Source organism: Parasteatoda tepidariorum, chromosome 1, assembly GCF_982258835.1.
Source record: "Parasteatoda tepidariorum strain Cologne lab strain chromosome 1, Ptep-v5.0, whole genome shotgun sequence".
NCBI classification, from domain to species: domain Eukaryota; kingdom Metazoa; phylum Arthropoda; class Arachnida; order Araneae; family Theridiidae; genus Parasteatoda; species Parasteatoda tepidariorum.
In genome coordinates this window covers 80,260,865-80,270,768 of record NC_141755.1, presented here as the reverse complement: position 1 = coordinate 80,270,768, position 9,904 = coordinate 80,260,865, and positions in this window count along the sequence as shown.

The following is a 9,904-nucleotide window of genomic DNA, read 5'->3' as shown; positions in this document are numbered from 1 at the left end:
GTGCATAGATTTAGGTTGTTCCAGTCTCAGTGGATTGAATATAGGTACAGCCTCTTATGAAAGTTATGACAGCATTCGGGACATGGAAATGGCTCTTGCCATGACCATTCAAGAAAAAATACTGCATAAAGTTAATTCAGCAAGATGGTTCTCCGTCATAATTGATGAATGTACGGATGTTTCCATAGATCAAAGTTTAATTATCTACCTAAAAGTGCTTCATCAAGGTAGATTGTCTACACATTATCTAAGTTTAGTAGAAATGGAGGGTGCAAGTGCTAATTTTATTTATTCTTCTTTGATAAAGACACTTGAGAGTTTGAAAATAGATGTTACAAAATGCTCATCCTTAGGTACAGATGGACCTTCAGTTATGACTGGTGTTAGAGCGGGGGTTGCTGCTCTGTTCAAAAACCAAAATCCGCATTTAATTTCAGTACATTGTGTGGCACATAGGCTAGCATTAGCCTTGAGCCAAGCAGCGTCTGAGAATGCTTACCTGGTAATGTTTCAGGACATAATAAAAAGAATTCAGTCTTATTTTGAATGCTCCCCTGCAAATACCAGGCGATTGAAGAATGTTCAAGATATCCTTGAACAAAAATCAAGGAAATTCATAAAGTTATCAACAACTCGGTGGTTGTCTTTGGGGAATTCAGATACAGCTCTGGATTGCAACTGGCAAGCTCTTGTTAGTGTTTTAATGGAAGACAAACGTCCTGTTGCTCAAGGGTTGTTAAAAAATATAACTACTTTTTTGTTTTTAGCAACCACTGCCATCATGAATGATATCACGTTCAACATTAATAAATTAAGCCTCATATTTCAAAAATCTAATTTAAATTTTGATTATGTTCAATCAAGTGTGAAGGCTTGTATTTCAAGTTTAGAAGAAATAAAAAATGGCACCGGCACTCATTATATGAGTTTTTTAGATAATGTGCCTAAGAAGGAAAGTGAAAAATTTGAGTTTCAGGGCCATATAATTTTAGATGGACTAAAACAGAGGGAAAGATTCCGTAATTTGATGCACAATTTTTTAAACTGTATCATTGAAAATATTACTGATAGATTGAGAGATTTGGATAAAATCGAAATGTTCAATATATTTATACCTAGCAGGATGCCCCATAGTTCGGAAGAATTACAGCATTATGGTGTAAAGGAAATCCGTTGCATTTTCAATTTGTTTTCGGAATCTCCCAGAAAAGATTTTCAGTTTACAGAAACTGAATTACTTTGTGAATGGGGATTATTTAAACACATCTTAATGCAACGATGTAAAAACATGTCATTTAATGAATTACTTTTATTTTTATATACCAATGATGTGTCTGAACAGTACCCATTAATAACTTCTGTTATAGAGTATTGTGCAACAATATCAATGCACACTGTTGACTGTGAAAGGGGCTTTAGCTGCCTTAATTTGATTAAAACTAATATTCGAAACAGGTTGTTAATCAACCATGTAAACAATTTGTTAATGATTAATATTGAGGGCCCTAAAAGTGCATTTAACTTTCAAGAAGCATTTGTAAAATGGGCAAACATGAAAGAAAAGAAGATTGTTAATTATAAACCAAAATGTTTTGATAAATAATAAATGTGTTTTTTTTTGTTATAGGTATTCTTTTTGATATTCTTGTACATTAAGCTATTCTTTGTCAGATAACTTACAGTACTTGTTTGATATAAAGTAATTTTATAAGCCTAATGGCATTTTAGCATTTTGCTAAAACTTTTTTTCAGATTTTAGCTTTTTTGCTAATGAATTTTTAGACTCAGCTTAAACCCTGATATATATATATATATATATTTATATATATTTATATATATATATATATATATATATATATATATATATATATATATATATATATATATATATATATATATATATATATATATATATATATATATATATATATATATATATATATATATATATATATATATATATATATATATATATATATATATATATATATATATATATATATATATATATATTTATATATATATATATATATATATATTTATATATATTTATATATATATATATATATACATATATATATATATATATATATATATATATATATATATATATATATATATATATATATATATATATAGTAGCGAAATCAGATGTACTTACATGAACGGGAAATTTTTCAAGAATGATTTAAAAATATTTTCGCAACAAGATTGCCAGATTACAAAATATGAAAACAAAAGCGCAAATTAAGTGTAACTAGAGGAATTTAAAGTGCCGTTCTTACTACATTGCTGAAGTGATACATATATATAGTTATATATATATATATATATATATATATATATATATATATATATATATATATATATATATATATATATATATATATATATATATATAATATATATATATATATATATATATATATATATATATATATATATATATATATATATATATATATACATATGTATACATATGTATACATATGTATATATATACATATATATACATATATATACATATATATACATATGTATACATATGTATACATATGTATACATATGTATATATATGTATATATATATATATATATATATATATATATATATATATATATATATATATATATATATATATATATATATATATATATATATATATATATATATATATATATATATATATATATATATATATATATATATATATATATATATATATCATATATGAGAGAGAGAGAAATAAATAGATTGATAGGTTTTCAGTAGAGTCCCGATTATCCAAGCCTCGATTATCGCAGTTTCCACTTTGACCGAGCTATCAAATATTTCAAGGATTTTTTTGTTCTTGTTTATTTTTTATTTTTAAAACTACCAAAGAAAAAAAAATCTGAATTTCATCTTCTCCAAACACTTAGGAAAACGAAATCCAACAACTTGATCCGTTGAAATGATCGGTGATATCGTCGATAATGAAAGTGAATCCAGCGAAGATAATGAAAGCTGTGGCGATGAAAATCAACATATTCAGAACACAGATGGACTAAAAGCTAGCGAGAGTGCTATTGAATATATAGAATAACAAGAAGAGGCGACAACCAGCATTACAACTATCACGACACTATCCCTAAAAAAATGGCGAAACATAACTGCAGAAAAGAGCCAAAGTAATGTAAAGCTAAGAGAGATTAAGGAATTTTTTAATTAAACACACTTTCATTCTCGTAAAGTATGCTCTTTAAGTAAGCTTTTTAATTATAATAGGAATTGTATGTGATGTGCTCGTATAAATTTTTTATGTGTTAAATATATTACATTTATATTAACTCCTTCCTTTTTTGTCCTCTTCGGTTTAACCGAGTTTTTCGGTTATCCGAGTTACATTAACTCGGATAATCGGGATTTTTCTGCGTTTATAATATTTTTAATTTTTTAAAAAATAATAATAATTTTAAAATTATTGAACTAATAATTTTTAAAATGAAATTAAAAATGGATGGATAGATAGATAGATTGATAGATAGATACAGTAAAACCTGTTTTTGTGCGGTCCTTTTTTATGCGATTTTGTTTTTGTGCGATTGGTTTTGTGCGATTTTATTTTTGTACGATTTTTTTTGTGCTATTTATTTTTGTGCTATTTATTTTTATGCGGTATATGAATCTTAGCAGCGTTAGCACCAGTTTAATGTTTCCTATCAATGTACATATGCATGTTGTGGACGAATTCTCTGATTACGTGGTCTCCTTGACCAGTCGACCGTCGTCACAAAAACTGATCACTGACTTTATGGTAACAAAAAACAAATCAATTCAAGCTACGAAAGCTATTTTCAACCAATTCATCACAAGAAGGTGTGCGTTTTGGATTACGACGAGTAGCAGCAAACTATTTAATGTATAATTTGAAAACTTCTCCATGTATATGTACAATGAAGAATTAAATATTTTTACAATTTCTTTAGGTCTAATTTAATTGAAAGCATTCTCTCATCTATTTCATAAATCATTGACGTATTTTCTAAGTCCGACTTTTTCTTTGCGGTCCCTATCTACCGCATAAAAAATTTTCATTTAGTATATCGTACAAAGTTGTTTATTATATGTAAGAATTTATAAAATTTTCGAATATTTTTTTGTACGATTTCTTTTATGCGGTCTCTACCTACCGCACAAAAACAGGCTTTACTGCAGATAGATAGATGGATAGATAGGTAGAGAGAGAGAGAGAGAGAGAGAAAGAGAGAGAGAGAGAAGAGAGAGAGGTTTAAATGTATGATGCATAATAGAATCAATTAATTTCATTAAATTACTCACTCGTTTTAATTAAAATTATCTTCTTATCTCCTTAGTTTAAAGCAAACGATTTACAATATATAATATGAGCTGAAAATTTAAATCTCACTTGAATCTTTCATTTCAAATTTTTCCCACAGCGTACGCGCACTTAGACTACTCCCACATTTATTTTTAAATAAGTATTTTTAAAACTGAAAATCTGACTCTTAAGATCAATTAGCAAAGAGTCGTGAGTACGAAACGTATGTTCACTATCATACTAACATCATACCATTCTCCATTAAACCCAGACGTTGGGAAATCGCGCAACGCTCACTAACAAATCGCTTCTTATTCAGGTGAACACCTTTTCATTTACTTCATCCTCAAAACGCTTCTGGAAAATTGGGCGTGAAGGAAAGGGGGTTTCGGTCAAAACAGAACGTTTTGCAGAAACAATTAAAAGGGTCTTTACCACCTCTCTCGCGTCCCTTCCATCCGCGAGACGGAAAAATCCGTCCTTCCTTTTAATGAAATTACCAAGACTCTGTACCATCTGGGTAACTCCGAAGCGAAAACAAGTCCCAGAGTAATCGTTGGATCAAATTATAATTGCCATTAAATGAGGGGTGAATAGAGTTCATTACTTCCGTTTAGGGAGTTGGGGTGGAACAAATTTTATTACCACCAACAAAGACTCGCCCCAGAAAAGTAACGAGGTTAGGTGCTTTTCGTCGCTCACTTGCGCTCAAACTTTTCCTGTTGACACTTCTCTATACTTTTCTAAAACTCCCTCTAACGCCTGTTGTTCCGCATCTTCTTTATCCCTTTTTTTTATCATCCTCATCTCTCTCCTCTTCTGTTACTCCTGTCTTGTCATTATTATTATTTCCCTTAAAGCATTCTTGGCGACGCTTTTGTCTCCGTTCCGGGAATTTAGCGCCAATTCGCGCATAAATTAATCCATACTTTTCTTTCTTTTCAGGCGATTCAATTCCAAAGAAAATTTTTAACCTTCGTTAAAGTCAATCTCCTCCTCACATATTTAGAAATTTGAATTTGATTTTGTTCTCGTTCCGGAAACACCTACGGATATACCACAACTCTCGTTTAGTTTTTATTTAGTTTTTTTTTCTCCTTTCATTTAAATAACACTCAATGAGGGGAATGCTGAAAAGGAATTCTGAAGATATTTCAATTATGAAGTAATTGAACAATGGAATATATTTATTTTGCACCTGCATTCTCATTCGTTTACTTGTTCATTACTTTTCTGATGCTGTTGAGGAAAAGATAATTAGGATTTATTGGCCTTCATCTAAATGGAAAAAGTTTTCGTCATTTTTAACGTTAAACCTTAAATTTAATTAGCCGTTTCTGTTCCCTCGTAGGTTTTTTAAACCTGTGTTAATATAACATTGGAATTTAAATCAGCACAAATTTAAAAAGTTTATTTAGTCATTTCAGAATGAAGTATGACGCTAATGAAATATATTTCAATTAGTTTAATATTTGCTTATAATTACTGCTGGTTAATTCGTCTACCAAAATTAATCTGGATTTTATAATATACTTAATTAAAGTTTTAGTCATTGGTAAAAATGCGTGTAAGTAAAGTATTTTCATAAATTCCAGAAGCTTTAATGTAAATTCGTATGGAATTTATTTTCTGATCTGATATATTTTAACAAAATTTAAATACGTGACCAAGAAATAAATCATGTTATATTGCATACCATTTCAGAATTTAAATGACTGTATGTCCGAAAATTTATTTATCTTCTCTTTTAAAGCCTTTTCTTTTTAAATAATAACGGAAATAGGTATGTGAGATGCGTTATTTGTGTTAATATTAATTTCCTTAAAATAATTTGCTCTTCTACTGAACTAAATCTGTAATAAATAATGTGATAAAATTACAGTTTTCGACAAACATTTGTTATGGGTTTGAAATGTCTTTTAATGTATGTAATATTTTAATATCAATTCTATTGGTGAAAGTTAATTTAAAATTAAGATTCATTTATGTTGCTGAAGTCATTTTATATTTCTCTTTTTCTTTTCTATTAAAATATTTCTGACTTTCAACCGTAAATGTCAATATTCAGCACGCATTTAAAGTGAATATTGAATAAAAAAGATTTTGACACAGCAGATTTTGACAAATGAGAAATATTTTTAAAATGAACAATCCCATAAAACTGAGCGGAAGTTTATAATTAAAAATATAGAAACTTTTTTAGCGTGTAAAATATGAAAGAGGTCGAAGTCGCCATATGTTAAGCACTCAAAAATAGGCACATATTTTCAAGACTTTCGAAAGTGAAGGAGAAAAGCAAAAGAGATTTGAAACAGAGCGCCTAAAGATGCCACCGAACAAAATTGAAAATAAATGAGGGTGAAAAACGAAACTAGGAGGACCTAGATAGTCGAGAGTGAAACAGAATACGAAACGAACGAAAAATAAATTAAGATAAAAATACAAAATTATCAAAACCCCCGGTGCCCGAGAGGCAGGTCAGGGCAAAAGGCATTTCCACGTGTTATGGAGAGTGAGAAACTCACATCGCTAACAAGGGAATCTAATTTTTTCTGGAATTTTTTAATCAAGGGGCCATTAATTTTGCTATATTATAAAATAATATAAGTTATTTTTTATTTCAGTTATCGTCGATTTTGAATTACTCAGTTTTATAGAAACACTTTTCAAAAACCTAATTATAAACAAAATAAATGCGTGGTGTTCAAAAGTAAACCGCGCGCAAGCGTCGTCATTGCGTACGTTGCTATGGCGACCGCTGCTGTTTATTAATTAGAAAACAATATTTTTTTTTAGAATTTTATTTTTATTAAATTCAATATGCATTAATGTTTTGGTGAGGTTTCAGATAAATTTCAAAATGCTAATTCGGTTACACATTAGTGACGCATTAAAAAAACTCCTTTTTTTCAGTTAAATAGATCAGTAGGATAGTCAAACATCGTTTATATTATCCGATAAATGCTTTTAAAAAAAATTTGAAAAAAAAACAGAATCATTTTTATTTTAATTTAACAAAGAATAATGCTAAGCTAATGAGAAAATTTTTCTATTCGAACATCTCTCCCGAACAAATCGAGAGAAATTTATGAAAATTTTTTAGAATTGGAGCTAAAATTGCTCTTTTCACCTACTATCCAAATTTCAGGACTCTTCCATAAACGGTACTGGAGTTTAAAAAAAAAAAAAAAAAAAAACACACAGAGAGATACGGCCGTACTCTTTATTTCATTAGAATACTAGCTGAATACCCGTTCTTCGTACGGGGTGAATAAAAAAAAAGAAAAGAATTAAAAAAACACAACTCAATCATACTCAAAACTGAGAGGCTTTTACCGACACAATTTAAAAGAGCCAGGTGAATGACATTTTTAGTGGAATTAATGAATTAGAGAGAATAACATAAAGTGGTTGCGTCGATATTAGTATGTTTTATGTAACAGAACTGTTTTTGCCTTCACTTTTATATTAACATATTTAGTATGCTTGCTTGATTTTTATTTCAAATTAGGCAGTGGTAAATAAAATAAAGCAAACAATTATTAGTCCCTTCTTCTAATAAATTGGTAATAAAATTATTTGGATACAACTTCTTTTTTTCGTTCTGAAAGTATCACTTACCTGGTTCTTCCATTAAGTTTTCAATTAATATCAAAGCTTAACCCCGTCCCACCCCCGTCAAGGGGCATCCGGAGAATTTTTCAATTAATATAGCTAAAATAATTTCAATTTTTTTTTTATTTAATACTATATATCGTAATCACCGGTGGCCTTACGTTATTGAAGTTAGCAAAGCTCGTCGTCCTTAGTTCATACCATAGGAATAAAGAATAAATGTATTTAGCATCATTTGGTATGATGCTATTGCTTGCGGCCAATTCATGGTAGTTTAAATTTACCACTATTAAGTGATTTTCTCAGGTACATATCCCTTTCGAGTGGCCATACGACACTTAATTCCAAAGTGTTGATATTAAAACTGTTTGGTGCAGTTTTAATAATCACCAAATATATCAATATAATATTTTATACCTATATTAGTATATTTGATACATATTACATAACCCATCAGCATTCTCCTAAATGAATTAGTACCACTTTCCCATTAATTTTTCTTTTAAATACATAAATATTTTTTTTTCCATTTCGCTACCATTGGTTTTAAATAAGTAATCTTTTAGTTACGTTTACGTTTAAAAAAATGAATAGAAATAAAATAAAGGCGCATGGTATCAGACAAAACATAAATTTGGTGACGTAGACCACACGTGTTACCACGTAATGTTCATTGAATTTATCTGACATGGCTAATATAAAATAATTAAATATTTAAATACGTGCAATTAACTAGTTTTGTGATCAAAGAGAGCTATAATCTAGCAATTATCACTTATGCTATCTTTAAAATATGCGAAAAATTGAGTCGTTAAATTTAAAACAATGGCTGACGCTTAACCAATCAGAAAATTCCATTTCGTTTTCCGCTCATCCCCTTCAAACGGTTTCTCGTAGAATGTTCTAATGTCATCAGTGACCTTCCTCGTGCTTTGAACTATTTGTATGCCAAATTTCATAGCTCTCGGTCGGATGGTTTAGGAGTCTATAAAGAACACACACTAAGACATTCATTTATATATAGATAATTGAATTATTATTGATGACACGATAATTAATATGGATAATTATTGAAACGTCATATTACCAAAATGCTAGAAAGCGACAGCTCTGTAAAATATTCCGGATCAAATTAGGAAATAAAGTCCCGGCACTTAAATCAATTTTTCCGTTAAACTCATTTTTACTGTAATTTTTAAAGTACAGTTATTTAGGGGGATTCGGTGATTTTAAAATAATTATTACTGTAAAAATTACTGTACATTAGATTTTCGTTTCGTAACAATTCCTGTAAAAATAAATTTTACGGTATGAAGTATAGACACCGGTGCTTTTTTACCGTAATTTGAATTGATATTTTTTATAGTGCACGAAGCAATGAATTCGGGAAAGGGCCAAGTTGGTTGCTATATAGCAGCTTAGTTACATTACCAGTCCACAGTATGAAAAAATTTGTCGTAGAAACTAATTATTTGGTATAGTAAAAAAAAAATCACTTCTTATTTACGATGTTTATCCATTGAATTGGTATTTCATCTACACAATTGCTTTTCCAATAAATCATTATTTTTTCCTAAATTAAAAAAAAATACTTTTGATTAAATGTTTGATTAAAAGTCTGTCTCCAAAAAAAAAATTCTTTTCAAATGATTATCATTGTCATTCCTTGAAATTCTCTGAGAGACTTCGATATACCGCTTACTTTTCAGAGACAAAAGGATCCGACTTGTGCCACAATAGATTGAAAGTTCCCCTTCGAGAACCGGGTAATCAGTTTAGGAGAGTTCGTCAATCGTTCAATTATCCGTAGTTCCTTCTCCTAATTAACTCAACTTCCATTCTTTGCCATCCCTTTTGGTTGTTCCCCTTTAACCCATTATTCTCGACTTACCCCTGATACAAAAACGTTTCTTTGACTTCGTGGAGGATTCCAAATGGATTTTGTGAGAAACCATTCTCATGGAATAG